The sequence below is a fragment of the Dromiciops gliroides genome, chromosome 4 (assembly GCF_019393635.1).
Source record: "Dromiciops gliroides isolate mDroGli1 chromosome 4, mDroGli1.pri, whole genome shotgun sequence".
Taxonomy (NCBI): Eukaryota; Metazoa; Chordata; class Mammalia; order Microbiotheria; family Microbiotheriidae; genus Dromiciops; species Dromiciops gliroides.
The window spans coordinates 86,668,517-86,681,439 of NC_057864.1; positions in this window are offsets into that span (position 1 = coordinate 86,668,517).

Sequence of the window (12,923 nt, forward strand, 5' to 3'; positions counted from 1 at the left end):
TGTGTTTGGATAGGTTTTGAAATGGTTCCAGACTGGAGAGGTTAGTTGAGATTGTCTAGATTCAGGGAGATGGAAGAAGCATGGTATTCTAGAACATTCTGAGATGAAAAGGCAGTGATTAGTTTTTGTAAAGAAGGAAGATATTGAAGAGAAATATTGGTTCTACAGACCTTTCAGAGTAGATCTGGGCTGAGAAAAGTCCTAAGAAAAGGTGGTTGCTCTTTTCACAGATTTCTTTCCTAGTGCCTGTTTATCCACAAACACTAAACAATAATCTGCTTTCATTATATTTCAGTTTTAGTAAACTCAATTTTGCCTAAAGCTCAAAAAGGCCAGAGGTGAAATATATAGAGATATATAATTAGGAAGAGACCAACCTCTGCTTAAATCTCAGGAATTCCCTTAACTAGACTCAGAGTGATATTGACAGAACTCAAAATTTTTCATCTAGGGTAATTACCCTAAATCTAAAGAGGAGAAAGACATGTGGAATTTTGGGGATTTTATATACCCCCTAGGCTTAAAACCAAATAATACTTTTAATTGGGTGTTACAGGGTTTCCAAGGATGAAATATTTGAGTTACTATTACTGATTAAAATACGGATGTATTGAAGTATTGTCCTAATTTTCATAACGCATATAATCAGTTATCTGGCAACCCCATGACTGTATATGTGATTTTACCAAAAAACATCAGACACAGCTACCTTACATTTGTATTAATTTTATTAGAATTAGAATGCTTATATATGTATTTTCACATATTACTTATATGCATATACATTCAGTAGTATGTATTTATGTATAAGTAGGTAAATAAGGGTGTATATACACATGCATGTCATGTCTATAAAGAGATTATATGTGTATATATAAATGTATATGTATATTTGTCTTTAGTTTATAACAGGGTAGATGGAAGACTTGATTGGAAAGAGTAAAATAATGTGTACATGCACATTTATGTGCATATGTGTGCATTGTTTATATATGAATATATTTATATTTTATACATATATATTATATAATATGTATACATTATATTTATGTGTATATTATACACTGTACACATATATGATATTTATGTGTATATGTGAATAAAATAACAAACTTTTAAGCACCTATTCTGTACTTCTCTCTGTATGAAGCACATGCATGCATATGTACATATCTGCATATTTATATGTATATATGCATGATTTTTTTCTACTTCCAATTATTTCATCATAACTTAATGATTTATATACACTAATTAAGGACATTCTAAGGCAGCATTTTGAATTTGAGAAATCTATTCACTTTAATATCATGAAAAGAGCTTAGGGTTATTCCTTTAAACTTCTGAAATGCAGTACAGCTTATTTTCCCCCTAAGAAAGTTTAACTCTGGGATAAATATTATATCAACCAACTTTCATCCCTGAGATTTTTTTTAACCACATTAGATTGTGTGTGAAAAATAGTGCAAAATGAAAACCTGACTGCTTTGCTGCAATCATAATGCAATAATTATCTTAGCTCCGCATCTTCTTTCTGTGTAATCCACTTATTCCTTCATCCATAATATATCTATGATAAAACTGTGCATGCCATGCCACATTTGATTACTGTGTTATAGGCAAGTCTTACAGTGCAACTGTCAGATTCCTTTTTTGTGGCTTCTCCCACCATTTTTGTTTTCAAGACCAGTAAATGCACTATTTGCTTTCTAAATAAGATTCATTATCAGAGGGCTATGTTTTTGTTATGGTCAAAAATAATTTCATGGCTGTTTCAAACCACACAATTGTTTAAAGTTCCCTGATGTTTACCCATTTTTCTTCTCAATAAATCTGCATGAAATTCACTGTACCTATCCAATTAAAAGTGCATCATCAATTTTAGTCATGTTTTTTCCTATATGTAAAATGTATTTTTTATTTTCCTTTAAAAGTTATATGCGAGGTTACATTTGCAATAGGTGTATTTTCCTATAATGTATAGCCTGAAAACTATATGAAGAGAAAAACAAACATTTAAAATTTATTTTAAATGGTTACATGAAAAACATCTCTGATCGTTTTTTTAAAAAGTAAATATGAAATGTGAAAAATTGAATACAATATGGATCCTAGAACTAGAGATACAAATAAAAAGATGAACAATCCTTGCTCTCAAGAAGCTTGTTTAGTTCAAATGATTTTACAATATTGGGGGGGGGGAGGCACTGTAAGAAACCGCTGGTAGTATTTTTTTAAGCTGGTGTTTACTAAGTTAATTAAATATTAGTATTTAGTGTTCTGTACAAAACATTTTTAAAATTCATCATCCCTTTCTCCTCCCTACTCTCTTTTGTCTCTATAGATTTAAAAAGCCACACCCAGTTACAATAATTAGCAAGGACCCCATATAGAGAAATTCCTAAAATTTGGAGATTTAACTCTTCATCAGTATTTTTTTATTTATTTATTTTTAGTGAGGCAATTGGGGTTAAGTGACTTGCCCAGGGTCACACAGCTAGTAAGTATTAAGTGTCTGAGGCCGGACTTGAACTCAGGTTCTCCTGAATCCAGGGCCGGTGCTCTATCCACTGTGCCACCTAGCTGCCCCTCTTCATCAGTATTTTTAACTTGTATTTATCCCCAGCTAACTACTGGCCTCTTTATTAGTAAAACAAAAAGTCAGGTTACTGTAAACATTAGGGGTACAGAAAGTTTCTGTTAATAAAAAGGATCAGGATGAAAAGCCTGTGTGTATACTTTTGGGGATTTGAGGATAGGTGAAGATCGGTCTATCTTGTAATTTTTCTCAGCCCCTAAAGAATTAGATACAAGTGGTAGCTTAGGTCTCAGTATTCTACTATGAGTAGAATACTGTAGATTATGACAGTCCTCTTTCTCTCCTTTTTCTCCTGTAGCTCAGCCCTATTTTATTTTATTTTATTTATTTTATTTTATTTTAGTCTCCAGCTTGTTGCCTCTGTGCCACCAAATCTCTCCCATTCAGCTTTTGAAACCCTTTCTTCCCTCAATTCATCTCTTAAAGACACAATGTATCTTTTTAAGAGGCCCTAGGCATGACTCAATGATGCCTTCCAGCTCAGAGATCATGCTAGTTCTAAATCACTGTCAAGGCTGAGAAGAGGAATACTTATCCTTCTGAATTACATATCCCAAGATGCCAGTTGGTTCTGAAACCTTTATTATACAAAGGATATACTTATACAATAAATAATTTCAAGAGATGGGAGGAATGACAATAAAAATGGTTTTCAGAATCACCTTTCCTTTATTTAAGAAAAAAGTAGTCATGAGGAATTCATATTGTTTTACACTTACTCATTTTGCTTCATAATTTATTAGCCTTTTTGTGAAGAGTATGCCATGGAAAAAGAGAAAAGCCTTGGTACCAGAGTATCCTTTTTTTTTGTTGGTCTCTTAAAAAAATCAAACAACAAAAACAAAAAGTCAAAGGTGGATAATAATAACAGCAACTCAATTTCCATTGCAATTTGCAAGGTTTCCTCACAGAAATATTGTGAGATGAGCAATAAAATTATTATAATCCCCATTTATAAGCTGAACAAACTGAGCCTTAAAGTAGTACTAAAAGGATTTATACAACAAAACCTATGTTACCAACAAGCATGGCAGTGGATGCCTACTTTTATTGCTATACATAGGATATGATTTGCATGCTATGTTTCATATCCATGAAATCAGAAACAAACTTTTTTACCCAATTATCTCTACCTTTGGTGCTGGTGTAGCTAGCTTCAATCACTTTACTAATTATCCTACAGTGTGGTTCTGAGAGTGAGAAAAAAGACAATAGACTAGGATCCAAGAAGTTTTCAGTGACCTGACAGTGGTTCTTAAGGTTTTCTCTTCATTTCTTTCCGTGTGTGTGTGTGTGTGTGTGTGTGTGTGTGTGTGTGTGTGTGTGTGTGTGTGTGTAAGAGAGAAGGGGTACAGTGCCAGTAGTCTTGACTTCTGACTTGCCACTTGACTCCTCCAATGGAAGAGAATAAGGCTGATGGCTGACTTCACATGCCCTGCATCACTCGAATCCAATTCACGTCAAAGTCAAGACATCATGCTCATAATGTCATTGATCCTCTTAAAGAATGAAGGATGAACAAGTGAGTGAAACCCTGACTTCACTGCCTCTGGGGAGTAGTCAGCCAGAAGCCAATGCCCTATGTTAGTCAGTGAGTCAATAAAAAGGACAAAAACATTTAAGTGCATACTATGTAGAAAGCACTGTGCTGAGCACTGGGAAAATAAAGGAAAAAGGTAGTTTTTGCTTTCAAGAGCTCATAGTGTAATGGAAAAGACATCATGAAATCAACTATAAAAAAACAAATTTTATTCAAGATCAATTGGAAATAATCAAGAGAGGAAAGGTCATAGAACTGAGGGGGAATGGAAAAGTTTCTTGTAGGAAGTGGGATTTTTGCTATAAATTGAAGCAAGGGAAGTTTGCTAAGAAATGAAGAGGGAGGTAATTCCAGGCATGGGGAACAGTAATTTAAATACAAAGAGTGGGGGGTGGGGAGCAGAGCCAAGAAAGGCAGTAACCATCAGAGCACCTCACATGATCACTCCAAAAACCTCCAAATAATGCCATAAGACAATTCCTGGAGCATCAGAATCCACAAAAGGATGGGATTGGATCATTTTCCTGCCAAAGATAGCTTCGAAATTTGGCAGGAAAGCTCTGCTGTACCAGGGTGGGAGAGGAGCCCAGTGCCATGGCCGTGCTGACACAGGTCCAGCCCCAGGCAGGTCACACCAGAGAAAGAGACCTCCAGCACCATCCCCCAGACCATGCTGTAGCTTGAACAGTGTGTCTTGGAAGCAGCGCCACACTTAAAGAAGGAGTTAAAAGACAAGAAATAGTAATCCAGGATGAGCAGGCAGAGAAAGAAGACCATCAAAAACTTCTTTGGGGGTAAGGTAGACCACAATACAACCTCAGAAGAAGAAGATAATAACAGGGTCAAAGCTCCAACATCCAAAGCTTCCAAGAAAAATATGAACTGGTCTCAGGCCATGGAAGCTCTCAAAAGGGACTTTGAAGAGAAAGTAGGAGAAATAGAAGATGTAGAGAAAAGGAGGAAAGAATGGAAAGGGAAATGAGAGTGAGGCAGGAGAGTCATGAGAAAAAAGTCAACAGTTTGAAAAGCCAAATGGAAAAGGAGATTAAAAAACTGTCTGATGAAAATAACTGCATAAGAATTAGAATTGAACAAATGGAAGCTAGTGACTTTATGAGAAACCAAGACACAGTAAAGGAAATTCAATTGAATGAAAAAAATAGAGGGCAGTGTGAAATATCTCCTTGGAAAAACAGCTGACCTAGAAAATAAATCTAGGAGAGATCATTTGAAAATCATTGGACTACCTGAAAACCATGACCAAAACAAAAGCTTAGATAACATCCTCCAAGAGATTGTGAGGGAAAATTGCCCTGATATTCTAGAAGCAGAAGCCAAAATAGAAATTGAAAGAATCCGCCGATCACCTCCTGAAAGAGATCCCAAAAGGAAAACCTCCAGGAATATTATAGCCAAATTCCAGAACTCCCAGGTCAAGGAGAAAATACTGCAAGCATCTAGAAAAAAGGAATTCAAATACTTTGGAGCTCCAATAAGGATAAAGTAAGATCTATCAGCTTCTACATTAAAGGACTGAAAGGCATAGAATATTATATTTCAGAGGGCAAAGGAACTGGGACTTTAGCCAAAAAATCACATACCCAGCAAAACTGAGTATAATTTTTCAGGGCTTCTGAATAGGCTGCAGCTGTGGCTACTTCTGAAACTCAGATCACAGTCTGGTGAGAGTTTAGCAGGCTAGCCTAGGGGAAATTACAGGGGTCCATGCTGGTGCAGAACTTGGTTGTCTTGCCCTTGCTGGGAATGAGGAAGCAGTCTTGAATGGCAGGCCTAAGTTGGGGAGGGGCTCAGGCATGCCCATTTCTGGGTTAAAGAATGCACAAGCAAGCCTAGAGCTATTTATATACCATAGCACAGGCCAGGAGAGTGAAGAACCAGACTCCTTAAACTGATCCACCTGGGAGCCCCTGAAGCTTTGGACAGTGCATCCTGGAGGCAGGGCCCCACTTTAAGGAGTTAAAAGGCAAGAAATAGGCTAGAAAAAATGAACAGACAGAAAAAAATGCAGATCATTGAAAGTTTCTTTGGTGACAAGGAAAATCAAAATACACACTCACAAGAAGATAACAAAGTCAAAGCTCCTACATCCAAAGCTTCCAAGAAAAATATGAATTGGTCTCAGGTCATGAAATCAGTCAAAAAGGACTTTGAAGATAAAGTAAGAAAGATAGAAGAAAAAATAGATAGAGCAATGAGAGTAATGAAGGAAAGGCATGAAAAAGTCAACAGCTTGAAAAGCCAAATGGAAAAGTTCTCTGGAGAAATGAGAGTGATTCAGGAAAGTCACCAAAAAAAAAATCAACATCTTAAAAAGACAAATGGAAAAGCTCTCTGAAGAAAATAATTGCCTAAGAATTAGGATAGAACAAGTGGAAGCTAATGACTTTATGAGAAATCAAGACACAGTAAAACAAATCTGAATGAATAAAAAATATCTCCTTGGAAAAACAACTGACCTGGAAAATAGATCCAGGAGGGATAACTTGAAAATTATTAGATTGCCTCAAAACCATGATCAAAAAAAGAGCTTAGACATCATTTTCCAAGAAATTTTCAGGGGAAATTAGCCTGATATTCTAGAAGCAGAAGGCAAAATAGAAATTGAAAGAATCTACCAATCACCTCCTAAAGGAGATCCCAAAATGAAAACTCCCAGGAATATTATAGCCAAATTCCAGAGCTCCCATGTCATGGAGAAAATATTGCAAGCAGCCAGAAAGAAACAATTCAAGTACTGTGGAGCCACAGTCAGGCTAACACATGATCTAGTAGCTTCTACGTTAAAGGATCTGAGGGCATGGCATATGATATTTTGGAGGGCAGAGGAATTGGCATTATAACCAAAAATCACCTACCCAGCAAAACTGTGTATAATCTTTCAGCGGGAAAAATGGGACCTCAATGAAAAAGAGGACTTTCAGGTATTCATGATGAAAAGACCAGAACTGAATAGAAAATTTGATTTGCAAAAACAATACCCTAGAGAAGCATAAAAAGGTAAACAGGAAAAAGAATTTAAGAGGGATGTTAAAAGGTTAAACTTTTTCCATTCCAACATTGGAAGAAGATAAGAACTTTCTCAGTATTAGGGTAGCTGAAAGGAATAAATTTGGACAGAGGACAGAGGCAGGAATTGATTAAGAAGGGATGATATCTGTAAAGCATTTATTGTTTGTTTATCTTTTTTATGAGGCAGTCAGGGTTGAGTGGCTTGCCTATGGTTGCGTAGTTGGTGAGTGTTGTGCTTCTGAGGCTGAATTTGGACTCATGTCCTCCTGGGTCCAGGGCTGGTGCTTAGTCCACTGTGCCACCTACCTGTCCCATGTTGACATCTTTAAAAAAATAAAATTAAGGGGTGAGACAAATTCACTGGAAGAAAGGGAAAGGGAGAGGGGAAATGGGGGTAAAGTTTATCTCATAAAAAACCAAGAAAAAGTTTATGGAGTGGAGGGGGAAATGTGGGGGAGTGAGTGAGCCTTACTAGCATCAGAATTGGCTCAAAGAGGGAAACATACACACTCAGGTGGGTATAGTAATATATTGTGCCCTGAGGGAAAGTGGGAGGGGAAGGAGATGGGGGTAGGGGAGAGGAAAAAAGGAAGGAAGGGCAGATTGGGGGAGGGGGCAGTAAAAAGCAAAACACTTTCGAGGAGGGATAGGGTAAACAAAGATAGAAAATAGAGTAAATAACAATGTAGGGGCAGCTAGGTGGCGCAGTGGATAGGGCACTGACCCTGGATTCAGGAGGACCTGAGTTCAAATCTGGCCTCAGACACTTAACACTTACTAGCTGTGTGACCCTGGGCAAGTCACTTAACCCCAATTGCCTCACTAAAAAAAAAAAAAAGATAGAAAGGAAAGAAAGATATTATAAAGGTGAAATTGACAGTCAGGGAAAATAGATACATTTTGCCTTGAGTTAAAAACAATGGCCTTTGGTCCTTTGAAGAATGGAATTAATATAGCTTGATTACTGGGAACGAAAAAAGATAAAGAAAAAGAATCCCCTAAAGGGAATAGTGAATATAACTAATGCTGTACAATTCAATAATTCAATTAAAAAAAACATTAATTGCCAATCATATGCCAGGAATTATGCTACTAGTTGAGGATGTCAAAGAGACAGTTAAAAATGAAAAGTCTGGAGTTTAGGAGGAAGGTTAAGACGGTAGAAATTCATCTGAGAATCATCAGTATATAGATAATTGAATCCATGGGATCTGATAAGCTCACCATGTGAAATAATATAGATTGGGAAAAGAAGAGGGGAGAGTCTAGGACAAGGACTTGAAGCACTGAATTATGTTAACGCAAAGGTATATGTGCAGGAAATTTAGAGGAGTGGAGCTCCAGAAAGAATTACAAGGGGCAGCAGTTTCATTGATCAGAAATGCTTTATAATTTGCATTTTTTTAATTGGTTGGCTATTATGCCATAGTATCTGACATGATGTGAATCCCTCACTAAACCCATTTGTCCTCTGCATAAGCTCTATTTGGAACATATGTTAATACCTTAAGGAGAGATAGTTTCAACCTTTTGGGTATACTCTCCTGATATTAATCAAAACCTTTCTATCCTAATAAAACTTATCCTGTTGGAATTAGTTGTTTAAGGATCTTTTTATCTCACTCACTCATTTTATAGACATGAAAACTCTTAAAAGGCCAGAAATGTTAAATGTCTTACATGAAGTCTCACATGTGATGGAGTCACAGTTAAAAAACAAACAAAACAAACAAAACAAAACCAAAAAACCCCAGATTTAAATAAAACAGATTTCTTCATTCCCAAACCCTTTTGCTTCCCACTATACATTATTGAAATATGGTGTACAAGACAATGATATATTTCATATAGAAATCTATTAAAAAATTAATTGAAATGCATTTGTAGTGATAAAGCTGTTCCCAAAAATTGTATGGAAATGAACAAAAAAACAGAGATGCAATTGCATGTAAATATAGGCATATATGATCCGATTATTGTAATATAATAATAGTGATTGAAAGGAAATAATTACTTATTGAGGGTCTATTATGTACCAAACACTGCATTATGTGATTTGCAAAAATGATCTCATTTGATCTTTACAACAACCCTTCAAAGTAGGAGCTGCTATTATCTCTGTTTTCCACTTAAGGAAACTAAGGCATGATAAATGATTTGCTTAGGGTCACAGAGCTAGTAGGTGTCTGAGGTTGAATTTGAATGGTCTTCCTGTCAGCCTAGCACTCTAAAACCTGTGACACCTAGCTGCCTCTCAACAGCTAGTGACTAGACTTGTGTTTTATGAATGTAACAAATTCTCAGGTAAAGAAATCTTTACCAAAAACTGAGGTCAAGTGAACTGAAGGGCAAAAAGTTACACAAATTGTAAAGAGAAGACTAGGAAGTTGATCCCAAGTCTTTGATTCTAAATCAGACTCATGTTGCACTGTACCTTGCTGCCTCCCCTCTCAAGGTGAATAACAAAACTGTTAAATAGATTTGTCCTAAAGAAGATAAATCAATAGTTTACACCCACGGTCATCTATTGATTAAATAGTGTATAAAATTTTGAGCTCCTTTTATGATGTATTTCATTTCTGTGTAATGTGATTCATTAAACAATCAATGCTAATTTCCATACATAATTTAAACTACCTGTGAAAATTTACATTTTCATTTAAAAATACAGCTGTCATGTTAAAAGTGCTGAAACATGTAGCATCAGGACCTCAGTTGTATTATAGATATTAAGAAATAAAATAATGGCAGATGTTACCGTGCACAGTAAGTAGAAGTGACCCTGGATAAGTCCCTATACCTCTGCCTGCCTCATTTTTCTCAACTGTTAAATGTGGATAATAACATCATCTAACTCCCAGTGGGGTTGTTGTGACAATACCAGGAAATAACATTTGTAAAACACTTGACACAGGGACTGGAACAATAGTAAGTGTTATGGGCCCTGTGTACCTCAGAAGTTTTCTGGGATAAATCAAAGAACCTTCTCCTCGAGAAACTGAACCAAAGGACAGATACACCTAAAGAGATAAGTGGCACTAGATCAGGACTGAGTTAGCTCCAGGACCACCACCCTTCATTCTGATGTAGGATATGAAAAAAGGGTTAACAGAAAAACCTAAGACCCAAGCTTTAACTCAGATATTAGCTCAAAAAGAGAGTCAGACCCCAGTTAATGGATAACTTATGCTGGGCTCTTGTGCACACATAAATCAGTACCTATAACAGAAACAGAAGGAACTAGGCCATGGAAACTTGAACACAAGAAAGGAATTGACAGCCCATAGAAATTCAGACCAGAGGGGCAGCTAGGTGATGCAGTGGATAAAGCGCCGGCCCTAGATTCAGGAGGAACTGAGTTCAAATCCGACCTCAGACACTTAACACTTACTAGCTGTGTGACACTTAACCCCAATTGCCTTACCCTCCCTGCCAAAAAAAGAAAAGAAATTCAGACCAGAAATATAAGAAAAATGATTATGTTTTGAAACTAGTCATGGGAAACAGAAAGAGACATGCACAGAAAAGGCCAAATTTGTCCCCAGATTCACCTTATGACATGTAAACCCCCAAAATACACCTCCACTGAAAAAGGTACCTGCCTCGGGGGTTGGCTTAGGACCCCAGGAACTCCAAATTAGAAGAAGCCCTCCCCTGTACCTCCCCAAGGTGGAGAATATTGTAATGAATAGGACATGCCCTCCTTTGTACCTCCCCAAGGTGGAAATTATTATAATGAGACTGATAAATCAATTTATCTATACTATAAATATAACTGTCTTTTCTTTCACTATTTAAGAGATACCTTTTCACTTTTCTGCTTCTCTCCCTGTGATCACTCACAGCATTGCAATAAAACTTGGTAAACTGAGTCACTGAGTCTTGTAATTCTTTAAGGATGACTCACAATCAATTTGATCCCAAATTTCTTTCCCACATCAATTCCAGTCTCCTCCACCCCTAGGGGAGATAAGATTAGGTGTGGCTGCTGCCTTTGTGGCCTGAGGATCAGAGAGAAGGCTTGAGAGATCTGGAGCCACCCCTCACCCAACTTCCCGTCCCCTGCCAGTGGGGATGGTCCTCCCCCAAGAAGGGAACTTTCCACAGTCAGATGATCACCCAATCGGACCACCATCAGTCCTCTATAAAAGTATCTGCCTGTCTCCTGCTGGAGGAGAAAGGTATCTCAGAGAGCCATTCCTCTGTGCCATGCCTTCTCCCCATGAGAAGTCCAAGGATTTCTTTCTTGGTTTCCTTTCCCTAGCCCCTAAATAAACTATTATTTTATTCTAATTGGATTTGTGTGCAAGAGGGTGTAATTCTTTAAAGAGGAATTCCTAAGAACCCCTACCCAAAACCCCCACCTATTTTCCCATAACAGTAAGTGCTATAAATGTATATTTTGTCCCCCCACAACCCCTCCCCCCAACTGACCGCAGTTCTTATTTTATCAAGGGGAAGCTATTTGCAGTATTTTTCTTTATTTTGCCTCATGTCCTCCTATGATTTGTGGCTTCCTTCTTTCTTGGTTTTCTACCTATCACCCTAGCACTTTCCTTAAGCACATGTAAAATTTTAACTAACCCACAAGGATCCCCCAGGCTGATCTTAGCAAAGGGCCCTGATGATTGGGCTACTGTGGATTTTGAAAGAAGCACTTTTGGGTCAAGCTCAGTCCTCAATGTTTTCCCATGGTTCTGTCTTGTGTTAGCATCAGCTTTGATCTCTGATGCCTGGCTTAGCCTTTTGCTCCCAACTTTCACTGGGAACTGGGGAGTTTGCTTTACAGACTGTAGTTGGACTGAGATCAGACAGGAGTGGGAAGTCCCTAAGTATCCACAGGGCTTCTCCTCCTTCTTTTATATTTGTGCTTTTCTTTGGAATCTGAGTTCAATTGAACAAGCATTTTTGAAATGCCTACTATGTGCAATGAATAGTGATGGGCGCTTGGAATACAAAGCCAAATACACAAAAATGCCAGCTTTCTGCCAGGTTACATAGTACTGGGGGTGGGGGACAATACAATGTATAAGTAAGTATAAGGGCAGCTAGGTGGCGCAGTGGATAGAGTACTGGCCCTAGAGTCAGGAGTACCTGAGTTCAAATCCAGCCTTAGACACTTAACACTTACTAGCTGTGTAACCCTGGGCAAATCACTTAACCACTATTGCCTCACTAAAAAAAAAAATAAAATAAAATAAAATAATTAATTAATTAAGTATAAGTAATAGGAGAGGAGGTAGAGAGCACCAGTCATCAGAGTGACTCAAGAAAGGCCTCTTCCTAGGAGTTGGCACCTAAACTAAACCTGAAGATAGCTGGGGGTAAGTGGGTAGGGTGCTAAGATGTGAATGTAAGGAGATAGAATTACCGTTGAGGCTAGACACCATACAATACAAAGGCAGATATCAGCCCATATATCTCAAACTTTAGTAAGAGAACTTGTGTTTCAATCCTGTCTTTGAAAAGTACTGCTCTTGTGAACCTAACCAAGTCATTCCTGGTCTCTTGAGAGAGCCTTCTTTATGGTCTTCCTGCATCAACCTGGGAAGACCTGAAGGCCAATGTAAAATCCACAGGTACTAATTATGTTATTTGGGGAAAATTACTTAAACTCTGCCTGACTCAGTTTCCTCATCTGTAAAATAAAAATAATAATAGAACTTGCTTCCAAAAATGTGTTGGGAGGATAAAATGAGAAAATGTTTGTAAGGTATTTGAGACAGTGCATGGAACACATGCTAAGCATACAGT